At 39.1% G+C, this 13461-nt stretch overlaps 1 protein-coding gene across 5 annotated transcripts in view; it reads right to left on the bottom strand.

Annotated features, from left to right (window-relative positions):
• The window catches only part of STN1 (STN1, CST complex subunit), a 50187-nt gene extending 36743 nt beyond the window's left edge, over positions 1-13444 (bottom strand). For 3 of the 5 annotated variants that reach the window (XR_003254193.1, XM_026069852.1, XM_026069855.1), the window contains exons 1-2: positions 13357-13444; positions 7784-7856 (exon numbers count right to left, since the gene is read on the bottom strand). The gene's annotated coding sequence lies outside the window, so the exon portion shown is untranslated. Of the gene's footprint in view, positions 1-7783; positions 7857-8874; positions 8976-10528; positions 10923-13356 lie in introns of those variants that run through there. The other 2 variants (XM_026069853.1, XM_026069854.1) reach the window with 2 other exon arrangements.
• Between the last annotated feature and the right edge of the window lie 17 nt (positions 13445-13461).

Below are 13461 nucleotides of genomic sequence, written 5' to 3'. Positions count from 1 at the left end.
GTTTCCAAACTTATTTCATGCAGATTGATAGTATTATAAGGATTTTGTTTTCTAAGGCAGATAAAAATGCTGCTAATCAATTTCTCTTTTCCTAGAGAATAGTATATTCCCGTAACTTTTTCTTAAATTGGCACAGGAAGTCTCTCCATCCCAGGCAGAGTATCCCAGGGGTTAATTAATTAGTGAGTCACCCTGGAGAAAGTGGAACTTTCCATCATGCCAGAAGTGTTTTCAGTTCCTAACTGCTATTGTTGGTGATATGTTATCAGTAAGGAAGGTAACAGCTACCCTGCACAACCAGCATCCGGGGGGCAAACAGMAGGCACTCTCGACACGCAGAGCATTATAATCATTAACACAGATTGCTAACAAGAGACAATTCTGAACAGATAGCATATGCGCGAATGTTGAAGTACTAAACTGACTTTTGCTGAAACAAGGCGACGAGGCTTCGCAGTGCTGACAGTACAGAGTCCAAGTAAAAGGTCAGCTTTTCCTGCACTTCGTTCTAAACGCAGCGTAATGACTTTATGGTTGCTGTAGTACAAGGAACTCAATTCTGCCAGGGGAGGAAGAGGCAAGAGAAGCATCTGGTCCATGAGTTTATTAGATATAAAATATCTGTATTCTGTTTTTGCCTTTCTCAAAAATATCTCCAAAGAAAGGCTATAAAGGCACAATCAAAACCAAAAATAGAATAAAGTCCGCTGTTTGGACCACTTCTCTGTAGGCAATAGTTCTGTTCCAAAGGCAAAAATCTGTAGTTTACATGGCAGCTATTGAAATACAAATAAACAAAAAAGCCCTGATTTGAGACTATTCTAGAGACTATCCTAGAGACTATCCTATTCAAATAAAGCTGGCTCCTCCACCTACAGCCATCAATGTTAGGTTTTCTGACCGCAGTGGGAATTAAAGCAAGTTCCTAATCCTCAGAGTTCTCTCGGGAGCCGAGGAAGGTACTATCCTCAAAGCGCAGGAAGAGAGACCAAGGAAAACTGGCAGCCTTCCCAACAACGGCCACCATCCCACACCAAGCCCATTTGCTTTCTTTCCTCCCAAGTGACCCACTTAGTAGCCTTGTTTGAATAACACCCCATTTAACGCCCAAGTGATTTGTCCAGCAGGACCTGCCCAAGCCAATAAATATTTTGGCTTCTGCTCCTCTGTTCAGGCTGTACCTTTTTCAAAAGTGATCAACAATTAAGAAACAGTCTTCTTCCAATCTAAGTGAAACAGGAACCCAAGGAAGAGTATTTATGCTGTCGTTTTCCATAGTCTATTCTACAGAGGTGATTAACAGCCAAAGCTCTTGGAGGAAATTCCCTTAGTTCCAAAGGAATCACTGGGAGCCATAGGAAGCCATAGACAACTGCTGGCAAGATTTTGTCTGCAACTAGTTGTCTGCAACTGCTGGCAGACCACTGCAAAGACCCTTTCCCAAGCCAGCTGTGAATCAGCAGCAGAGGATATTTACCCCCCAACACAGGCAGATTAAACATCCCACCAGGCATTCGCTATTCTCCAAAGACTGCTGCTGCTACACTAGCACCAAGGATTTACACAGGAAGCAGCTCCTGAACGGTTGTAGTTAGCAACCCAGTGCATTGAAGCAACTTAAAGTCGGGCTTGGTTTATTTGGATATACCAYGCTATAAACTGGGGCTGTTAAAGAACTGCTTCATGGGTCAGCTACAGAGAAAGCAAGTTGTGGAAAGCGGGGCAGAGTAAACAGCTGAGTGCTGTAACCACCTCAGCCATCTGAATTGAACTCATCTGTGTCTGAGTCAGCACCCTACGTGACAAATGAGTATTGTTCAATTCTTCATGAACAGCAGAGACAACGCCAACACGATACAGTTAAAAACACAACATTTCGATAAATGGTTTTAATTATCCAAAGTCACGTAGACGATTTGTAATTGAAAACAAACAAACAAACCCAACATCTTATTATACAAGTTGATCTCAATGAACTGGAAAGTAAAGCCTTTCGACAGATAAAATGGAACAAAGATTCTAAAAACTGAAATTCATCCACAGACTTTTTAAAAACAAATCATTTTTAAAAGTTTTCAACACCAATAACACAATAAAAACATCACTGAGACCAAAACATGCCACTGACAGACAGTGAAAAGGCTCCTGAACAAATGTATATTAATAATCAACTTTACATATGTTAGAAAACTAAAAAAACAGCAGGGTAAAGTCAGTTGGATCCACTTTCTAAAAACCAAAGTAGGGTAAGCACTTTCAGTCTATTCTCAATAATCTACTTTCTGCTGCTGCTCTTATGAACTCCTCTAAATCTGAATACTACATGCTGCAACAGATGTCAATAAGTGTACTGCACATCCTGTATGTCTTGCATACAAGGCAAATAAAATTCCAATTTTAACAAATGTTTTTGAAAGGAAGTTAAGAGAGCTAGAAGAACTGTTTCTGAACTCCTAGAAGTTTAACAGTTTCTGAAATGGCATTTGTGCAAGTCTTAGTATCTGTTTAAGCTCCAGAGATAACAGATTTACCAAAAAAGAATCGCAGAGATTTTCTTACAGACACTGCTTGAAATATTAGACCTCATCCATCTTTTAATTACATGAGATGATGTGACAGGACACCTTCGTGGGGAAAGAAGATGCTGCAAGGCAAAAGACCCATCATCAGAAACTTCAGCCACTAGGGAGTCTATCAGCAGCATAGGTGCTGCCCACAACGCCTGTACTGTAATAGGCAGGATGTAGACAGGAGCAAAAAGGCCTTAAATTATCATTAAGAAACTGACACAGTTATTCTTTGTTTAACAGTCTGGCAATGGAGTTACTGTCTCCATGATTTAAACTGTACCATATTTCTCTCGGCTTTTCTTTTCTTTTTTTCCTCCTTTCCATACCACTGCCTAGAAATCCTTCTGGGCAGGCATATGTGGCTGCAAGAGACCAGACAGATTGGCTCCTCCAGCATCAACAGTCTTGGAAGGAAGAGGGACAAAGCCTGCAGTTCTGAATCGTCGCCTTTGGGATTGCAAATTGTTTTATATGCAAATTAAACCTTGTAACACAAGTTTCAGGACTGAATTTTCCAGAAGCATGATTCTGGACAACTAACAAGGAAGCGTGCAATAAAATAAACAGTGGAAGTAGCTCCTTCAGATTCTTGTCCCATGGATTAGTCACAAGATATTTTCCTATGTACCAAGGAATCAACAAAAACCCTTTATAAAGCCAGTTTACTGGTCTGTTATGTTTATTAGCCATGGACAGCTGTAAGCTTACTGTACATGAAGAAGCAGTTGTCACTACTGACACCAAGTCAGAAAGCTTAACTTGCCATTTGTATTTTAAAGCTATTGGATAATCGTGCTAAAGCACTCCTTCCATCTAAACCTCTAACCTGTTCAGAGTGAGGGCAGGGTGAAGTCTATGAAGATGATTAATTCTCTCTGAAAGCTCTTAATCAACTGCAGTGCTGCTAGAAGGCACTGCACTGCTGAGAAGACACTGCTGTTGGGAGAGAAGGGTTTCAGCTATTAGCGTAATGTCAAAACAAACAAAGCTAAATGTAAACTATATTTTATAAATAATAAGTTTGTTGGTTGGAAAAACAGCAGTACAGAACCTTTGAGAACAAAAGGATTTCAAACACGATCTTGGCAAAGAATTTTTTTTTTTTTTTGGACAAGCATGTGTAATCTGTTGATCCAACATAGAGATATTACCTCATTCAGGTTAACTAACAGAGCAAAGAGAATAAAAACCAATTCACTCCATTTTAAGGCAACACAGTTAGCCTGCTTTCTTTGGTACAGCAGTGCAATATAGACTTGGTACCACTTGTTGAATGAACGCTTTGGGATCTCAGAAATTTTCAGAAGTAGCTGCAAACGGTTAATAGCTTTCTGAAGTGACGAGCCTGTGTACTCCACGGCAAGTTTGACTCACGTTCTACAGGCAAGTTTTCCTGCCCATTTTTTTTCCTGCCTTTAACTTAGTTTATGCAACTGCTGCAAATTAAAACAGCCTCTGGACTAAGATCAGAATTTGTATGAACATTTCCAGTGCAACGGGGAACTTTGTTACAAGCAGAGACTCCAAAATAATTAACCTACCACTTAGCCTAGGCGTACAAATGTGGTAACAAAAGTTTTCAAAATATTCGCGGTATGTACCAAAGCATTAGATTATGACAGACCTGTTCAGTGTTCTGAAATCAGTTTGAATTTGTCTTTGCTGAATGAGTGAACCTTTTAGCTATATCAGAACACTGTGAGGTAGTGCTTGTAACCTGGTCCCCGAGTAACACCGCTGTATACACAAGACTATTCAAATCAGAATAATTTTGAAGTCTCAGATCCATCTAGGCTGTGAGCATAACTAAAGTCTGATAATAGTCATGTGGAGCTCTTTTGGAAGATTGAGACCTAACTATTACTTTATCTAAAAGTAATAACAAAGCTATTTTTTCTAGACCAGTTATATTTTTTTTTTCTTATGCAATTCCACAAAATTATCTTACTCCTCCAAATTAAGACTTTAATGCCTCCTGTCTGAAGGTACTCCACGCGGCAGGATTTTTAGATGATCCTAGAGACAAACCCATGCAAACTGAAAGGTAGCAGGAAGAAATGCATTGAGACTAGATACATCATTACAAAGCTTTTTTCTCTTACTGGGGGAAGTCTGAAGTATCATCCCATGTAAGAACAAAGCTTTTATTATGCTCTTCTAATGCTGCTTGCACAGGTCAATGGTTCTCTCAGTCAATAGCTAGGAAAAGTATCAAAAGGGTGGTTTTCTGCATCAAAGATGCCACAATTTCCAGCCTGCTATTCTCCGAACCACTTTTGTAACTGTGCCTCCTTTCTGAGGACTAGAACTTTTATGCCTGATACCAAGTACAGCATTTCTCAGTCACATCCCAGCTGCTCTGATCTACAAAAACAAATAATCCCACTAGGTAAAGAAAATGGATTTTATTTCCTCTCATTCTTTAGATGCTCAAACTATAGAGAGATACAGTTAGAAATGCCAAAGGTGGGTGGATATTTCTTGACCCCTTAAGACTAAYGGTTCTACACAATCTGTTACACTGTTCTGTGAGCTTTGAATTATTTGAAGAGTAGTTTCTCCTAAGCTAAGGAAAGCTGGCTCATCATCCCTTATCTCCAGCTTCTGAACTCTATTAGGAGCTGTTAAAAATCCAGACTTTGTCCTCTGTTTAGCTTTGGGGTTAGCAATTTTTGTAATTCTCAGAGGATGTTCTGAAATAATGAAGATCTTATGCATGCTCGCTCTGAGCTCTGTCGAAATTTCATCACTGAAAGCCAATACAGGGCTGATAAAGTACAAGCCAAAAAAATGGTTAGGAATACCTGTTCTGCGATATGAGTAAATTCTTGACTCCAATACCTTATGCCCTAAGAAGGCTAAACTTCTTTGCTAGTCATGACTTCTGCTCACCTTTGAAAAATTTATTTGAATATAGTAGGAAGGCACCAAATGGACAAAACACTAACAAGATTTTTCGAAGAAAATACCTCACTGACCACTATGGCTGTAGCATCTTCAATTCCCTATGTGAACTGGTCATTTAAAACACCATTTTCCACAGATAACACAGGAAAAAATCATTACTATTTCCCACTTCTTGGTAAGTGGAGGGGGGGGGAGGGGAAGCCCTTTATAAACAGATTAGAAGCATTTTCTTAATTGCATTTAAATTTGAATAGATGCCACTCCCTACTTTATGCTTCTAAAAGTCAGCCACTCCTGTGTATTACATTCAGAACAATGTATTATAACTCAGCCAAAAGCTACACAGATTATTTTTTCCTATAGGTAATTTTATGGGTCTCTGCTATAGAAAATTCAGTTCAAATTACTGTAAGGGTCTTTTTTTGGCTTAATACATAGATAGTGTTGTGTACTATAAAATATAATTTTGTAGATGAGAGATAAAAGACCCCTTCTGTCAAAAATAAAGATTCCAAGGCACTTGAGAGAAAAAGTGAATCAAATCACAATGTTATGTTTTCTCATAAGCAGGCCCTAGTAGCCAAGGTTTGAATATGCTAATGTTGAACACACAACAGCTACTGTTTGTCTTTACAATCAACACATTATTATAGCTACACACATCACTGTTGTATCAAGAAGAGATCCTATAGAAAACCAAATTCTATTCTACAACACATAGTAATCTTTACTGCCTCAAAAATAAGAATTATACAATAACTTATACAAATCTAGGTAAAAACAGCAGAATATTACACATAGAGAAGGTATTTTAAACATGGATGTAATGCAATTAAACATAAAATATTACCATAAAATGACATTGGTTTTCAATAAAGAACTGCATTCTTTTCAATGAAAAACTGCCTTGTTTTCTCAGTAAATCTTTACATTTGTTTACATTTTAAAATTCCAGCTTTGCATTAGCAAATGTTAGGTATCTCACACTCTAAATGTTATTTCCCTTTTTTGCTACTAGATATGTTTCCAACAGAATCCCACTGTAATGTCTCTCTTTGGGATATTAATAAAGAATCAGTGGCCTTCAGTCCTATCTTTTTGCCAGATTGTCCTTTTTTGCAAAATGTTCCCTAATTTTCAGTACAATATATTTTTATTAATAGTTGCAGAAAGTGTAATAATCTTCCTGCTCATGCTTACAACACAACCGGATTGGGTTTGCTGGCTGGACCTAACAAAAAAAGGTGTTTAGAAGTAACTCATTTTACTATTATATGACAAGTTATTCAGTCCTAAGATTCCAGAGCTGACCAGGATCATAAGAGAACACAATGTCCATTTTGGAAAAAATGTTCCTGGGAAATGGAGGAAGAAATTCAGGAGTTGGAGAAAGAAAAGCAGTAATACATGTATTTTCTTGTTCAGACATTTTTTTCCTGTATTGACTGAAAGCAATACTGAGATGCAAAGCTATCTTTATCCCTTAATAAATTTCTAATCCTAGCTGCTATTTGAACTAATGCAAATTTGAAAGCCACAAACAAAAAGAGCAAATCAGCTCGTGACTCTCCTGTGCAAGAGGAAAAGCTCTAATTACCATCTGGCAGAAAGACAAACATGGTGAAGCATTTGTAACACATGCTTTCATGTGACTTAACTAAAGCTTTTAATATCCATCAGATGGACGGTGCTCTGCAAGTTTTAAATACTTTGCCTTGTGTTAATGCATAGTTTTGATCAAATAGATTTTGCTTAAATAAAATATAATCTCAACTGATTAAAATGGTTAGAGAAAACGGAGCATTAGAGCTAACAGGAGTATTTTAATCATCTATTATATTAAAAGAAATCAATACTCTAGATACACTGATATACTGATTCCCTTTAATAATTCTATGAAAGATTGTTTTAGTGATGATAAGACAAGGAGAGAAATAAATTTATTAGAATAACTATGTACTTCAAAGAAAAAAGAAGATTTTTATAGTCTTGTCTCATTTATTTCTTAGACCATCAATGCAGTGCAATATTTTAATACTACCCCAAAACTCCTTTTACAGCAATTTTCAAATTTAATATAAACCAAAATGTGTGCAGCCACCTTCTGGAAAATTTTCATCATGAAAAGGGACCTGAAGTTTTTAAATAAAGACTTCATTATTATATATTGCACTATTTAGGCAATCAATAAAGAGATTAGAGAGTAAATCAATAAAGCTATAGAAATGTCAAGTTGTTGACTCTTTCCATTAAATCTGAGGCACAACTTTGCTTGTCACTCAAGTAAGTACAAAAGTACAACTTACCCCTCAAGTTATATATGCAAGCTTGACTGTGTTTCAAAGTATCAGTCCTGAAGGTGGTTTTATAACAGATCAGCTGGAAGCAAGAGGACAAATACATTTATTTTTTGCAACAACGTCAGTGAAATTAATGACCTTGAATGAACCTTGAATGCATTTGACCCAATATGTTTCAGTGATACAGTTCTGGTTTTATTTCTTGTAATATTTGTTCAAATATTTGATTTTTATTCAAGATGTCCATATTTAGATTAGTGGAGAGGGGGTGGTTCTGACATTTGATTTCAAATATCGCCCGTTCAGTACATTATCAGTTTACTTGGAAACATTCAGACAATTTGGCAACTTTTATATTTGCTTTGCCATCATCCCCAAAGGTGTTCTCAGCTATCGGAAGAACCGGACCCCGAGAGTTCTGCTGGGAACGGCAACTCCACGGGTAGCAAGAACCACCCCTGTCGCACATCTCCGAGACAATTAATCTCATGCAATTAAATACTGCATGAAAAAGATAAGTATCTAAAATTGGAAAGGGTAAATCGCCCTTTCAAGATAACTTTCCCCATTGACTACTGAAGAAGCTATGCCAGTTTAGTCTAAAGACCCAGGTTTTTCTAAAGCCAAAATTAGATTAGATCAATCCAATTCCTAACAGTTTAAAACCTTTTACTGCAGACATCAAGTAATACTCATATATATTGAAGTTTCCAAATACCAACAGTTTGTAAGGCAATTCCTAGATTAATTAGTCCTATGGAAATCCATCAAAAGCAAGAAGTCACATAATAGATTGTTTCAAGGTTATTTATAGGGGCCTGAATATCGTTTCAGGCTAATGAGACATGGGCAAGCTCTTAAAACTTGCTCTTTCACGGTCTAACCTCTGTAATATAAATAGGAAGTAATTACCATATTACTGAATTATTCCTGTTACTCATATCAAAAAGTCTAATAAAACAGCAAATATGCAACTGAGACTCTATCTTTTTTGTTCCCTTATGAAGGCAGCTTTAATTTTCAAACASAGACCGGAAACACATGTCTCTAAGTTACAGACATATCAACTGTACATTTAATATACAGGCACAGACAACCTTATATACAATACAGAGTCTCCCCTCTCAAGGCCTCCAACAAGAAAAGGGGTTGTGTGACTCAGTGTTCCTTGGAGGAAATGTACACTCTTCTAGGCCACCTCGATACATCATAAAGAAATAAAAGAGAGTTAAAAAAATATTTTTATATTTCCTTCTTCACCTTGAATAAACATGGGTTATTAATCAGTGATCCTACAAGTTCCTCCCAGACTGTATTTAGCGTGTCAGTTCTGAGACTGAACCTAAGGCAAACGCAGAAGCGTTGTTTAGGACTCAGCAGAAGTACCTAGCGCGCAGCTGGTATCGCACCACTAGAACACAGAGGTCAGGCACTGCATGGCAAGAAGCACGAAAGGGTCCAGAAAATGGGCAAAAAGTTAAAAATTTGGCACAAATACAAAGAAGGAGGAAATATCATGGAGGAATAGGAATATTCTTAAGGCCTACATATGAGATAGAAAGACACTAAAAACACTGTGGTATTTAAAATCCAGCGAACTGAGGTGTTCCTATAAGAAGGCAATACATTCACTGCAACAGGAAAGGAAAATGACTGATGATGAAGTGGAAAAAGGGAGAAAAAGGTTAGATATGGAAMAGACACCAGAACTCCCTCACAAAGCGTAAAAAACTGAGGAAAGTTAGTAAAGCCATGGTTGGAAAATGAAACTTATCAGAACTTCATCCCAAGAAATCCAGAACTCCAAGGAAAAAGAGTCAGATACAGAGAAAAGGAAGACAGACTTGGAACCAACTTCAGAGACAGAAGCTAGACACAGGAGATCTTGGCAAGAACCAAGAATACAAAAAAGAGACTGTTAAAAAAGAAGGCAGAGGGTTAAACAGATGGATCTAGAGGTTACCACTGTAGAGCCTATAGCTGAAGCAAGAGTCCAATAGAGCAGATGAAATTAACTCCAAGAACAAGAAAGAGTAGAAAAGACAGTGTCTATGGAAAAAAACCTCCACAGAACTGTAGAGGATCAGTGAAAACACCACATACATGAAGAAAAGAAAACACAGGAGACAGTGTTGAGTGGCAAAGGTGGCAGGCAGATCACGAAGGATGAAACAAGAAGCCTGCCTCAGATTAAACCACAAGCAAATCACCTGCGACCTCACCGTAGTTCAATGAACTGCAAATGTCAGAAACAAGATTGGAGGAGATCAGTGAAAGTGTGGGTGGTCACAGTCAAATCAGTATAAAAATATACCATTAAATATTTTGAAAGAACTGAGGACAAGATATAATATAGCAGTTAAAGGGTAACTTATGCTGTGAAGAACACATTTCAGATTGAATTTCTGAGGCAAGCAGATATTTCSAATGAGAAACTGAAGCAAAGCAATTGAAATGAAACAGAGGTAGAAGTGGAAGGGGGGAGTTAGAAACAGAAGGAAGTTAAAGCGATGAAGTCAATTGTGATATTTAGCAGCAGAAAGTATGAAGCAGACTTCTAAATCTTAAAGAGAATAAAAGGATTACAGTAAAGAGTTACAGCTATTTTTAAGTCAGTTTATTTGATGCACAGCTAAGATGGTTCTTTAACATCAGCCTGCTCTGACATTCTAAGGAAGCACCAAATTTTCAAAATGCATTGCATTAAACTCCTGAAGGAGAAATTTTAATACACTTATAAATCACTTTTACCTTTTTATTCCTACCATCTGGAAACATTTACAGTTGCTAAAAACTCCTGCTACCAGAAAAAAAGCAGGCTTCGTACAGCCTCCTCCATACCAGGAAGTCAATGCAAATTGGGAAGGATTTGCTACTGGCACTTAACCTTCACCTTCCAGTTTATTTTTAGGATTGAGTGGCAAGCTGTAACTCCAGAGTAGAAGAATAAGGGAAAAATAGAAAACCATGGCTCAGTCTCATTTTCAGATATAAAATGTAAACCTTGAATTACTTTTTCAAGAGCAAGCAAAAAAAAAAAAATGGAAGTAAAAAATCCCCCAACACATCATTGGCTTAATTGTGAATTTCCTGTGGCAGCCTTTCATCTGCTATTTTCATACCTTACATGAATTAAAAACCTCTCTGGAACAGGGAGACTATCTGTATGAAAGTCTAAAGCAACACAAAGCTGTAGCACCTAATAATATTTAGTCATTGTTAGGATGACACTGTACTGTCCTGGTTCTGCTCTGAACGAACCTGTTCTATCACACCCATGTTAAAAGCAAACTGATATATTACATTGATGCTGTACGTGAACTGCTTACAGTCAACAGTTCATTAAGCAACAGAGTTGAGAAAGAACAGGTCCCCAATATCCCAATCCCCTAACTGCCAGCCTTCTTAATAGAGCAAGCTTAACTACTTCTGTCCCCAGATAGCTCAAGAAATTTGCTTAGTTTTGGGTTTATTTCCAGTTATTATTAAAAACTCTCAAACCTCTCCCTCCCTTTTGCCACCCTGTGACATAAACACTGAGGCTGAAAAAAAATTAATCCTGCCTAGGTACTAGGATTTCATGTGATGGCTTTTAGATTACTTTTTCCCATCCTCTGTTAATTGCCTGATAGTTTGAACTGACTAAATTAGCCACAAACCACTTTTTATCCAAAAGCAAGTTAAAAATCAAAATAGTCAACATAAAAATAAATTATTATTATTGCCATCATTGTGCTTTAACATCCAAACCAAAGATATAGTCCCACCTGAAGGGGTATCAAAAAATAAGTATCATAGAAAGGAAAACAAAATGCACTTTGAAAATTGAGATTCTGCAAGCTAAACTGGTGCTGGTAACATGGAAAAACCTTATGAACCAGTTTCTCTGTTACTGTATTTAATTCTAAACTGTCTGCATGAAACCTCCAAATGAAGATAATAGGCCCAGCCAGATCAGAGAGGTGAAAGGAAATCTGGACCGCAGTTGTATCTTGGCATTACCCTTACACACATGTACAGTCACAGCTTTAATATCCTCCTCAGAAGTTTTGCATCTTAAGTCTGAGCTGTCAATACAGAGGAACAAAAGCAGCCCAAGATCACCTCTGAACAACAAACACCGACTGCCACAACAAATCAGGATTGTTTACCAACTCCTCTACAACAGGAGTATTTGAGAGGCCCTCAATTCATGGAATACTATTACCCTCAAAACTGATTTTGTACAGACTAAAGAGACTAACTCATGACACAACATTGTTACTTCATGCATAAGCTCTTTATGGCAGGAGCCATCTTCTTGTTCTGTGGCGGGACAGCACCTAGCACAGTGTGTTCCTGTACACTATAAATACTATTAGCACTACTAATTACTCYGTATACAATGCCAACAGATTCTTAAGAGGCTTCTATCCCAGCATGCTGCAGCAGGCAAAAAGTGTTAACACATGATGCAAAATTCAATTCTAGATTACTTCTCTGCCCTTATTTCCTTCCAAACCACTTTTCTAACCTCCACCACACACATCTGTGCTGTTAGACAACTGTTTTGCTGAAACCCCCTTCTTGACTCAGCCCAGCACTTTCTTTTAAAGTCATGCTTCTTTCAAGAGGACTACCTAGGCTGTCATTTGATCCCCATAACTGGTGAATCTCAATGCCTCATTATTTTTACTGAGTTTACACATAAACTACCCTCCTTAGATTGTAAAATACTCTCATGCTAATAAAATGGTCTGAGGAATGAAACACATAAAAGGCCTGATCTTTAGAAGCTTTTAATGCCCTGAGTTCATATGAGGCTTAAGTGTTACATGATTCTCACAGGGTGTTTGTCTCACAGTCGGATCTCCTAAGTCTCAAATCATTGCCTTAACTGCAAGATCAACTTCCTGCCTCCCATCATAGCCTAATTGGCCACCAAGATGTCTGCTAATTGCCCCTTATCCAGGAGATGGGAACGTCTCTCGCTTTCATGTATAGAAATACYACATATTCTGTGGCCTACAAACAACACGACCATTAAAATACAATCATATTTCAGGCTGATGAAGGAATCGCTTATGGGAAGAGAAGGTGGCGAGATAAGGAAAGTCAAGCCTGCCCCACTGATTAAACCTCACGGGATACCAACAGCAGCGCAGTAACATCGAGTCCTGCCGTGACTGAAGGCTGGGGCAGACCGGCGGCAGGTCCAGAAACAGCACTGGCCCACAAACAAGAGCCAGGCCCCCAGCTCCCAGCAGAGCTCTGCCCCACCACCAGCCCCAAGGAGCTTCTCCCAGTTCAACCCCCCCCCCCCCAGCATGCGCCACCCGTCACCACAGCGCTCCCGACCGACGCGGCAACGGACGCAGAGGGCCCCGCGTCCCATCGCCCCCCGCACCCAGAGCTGGGAGCGGCAGGGATGGGGGGAGCTGCCCCTTATGGAGGCCCCACTGCGAGTGCGGAGCGGGGCAGACCGCCAAGGGAGGGGAGGGGAGGGGAGGGGGTGGCGCCCCCCTAGCGCTGCCCCAGGCCCCGAGGAAGCAGAAGGAGCCGCCCGCCCTCCTCCATCTTGGGGCCAGACACCAACTTACCCGCCCGAGGCCTCGCCGCGCTCCTATTGGCTCGCTCCGCCGCCGCTACGTCACGTGGGGCAGGGAAACGCCCCGCCTCCTTCCTTCCTTCCTTCCTCCCTCCCC

Source organism: Apteryx rowi, unplaced genomic scaffold (genome assembly GCF_003343035.1).
Source record: "Apteryx rowi isolate R43461 unplaced genomic scaffold, aptRow1 scaffold_3, whole genome shotgun sequence".
Classification (NCBI taxonomy): domain Eukaryota; kingdom Metazoa; phylum Chordata; class Aves; order Apterygiformes; family Apterygidae; genus Apteryx; species Apteryx rowi.
The sequence above is the reverse complement of the archived record's forward strand: the minus strand, read 5'-3'. Positions and strand labels throughout refer to the sequence as shown.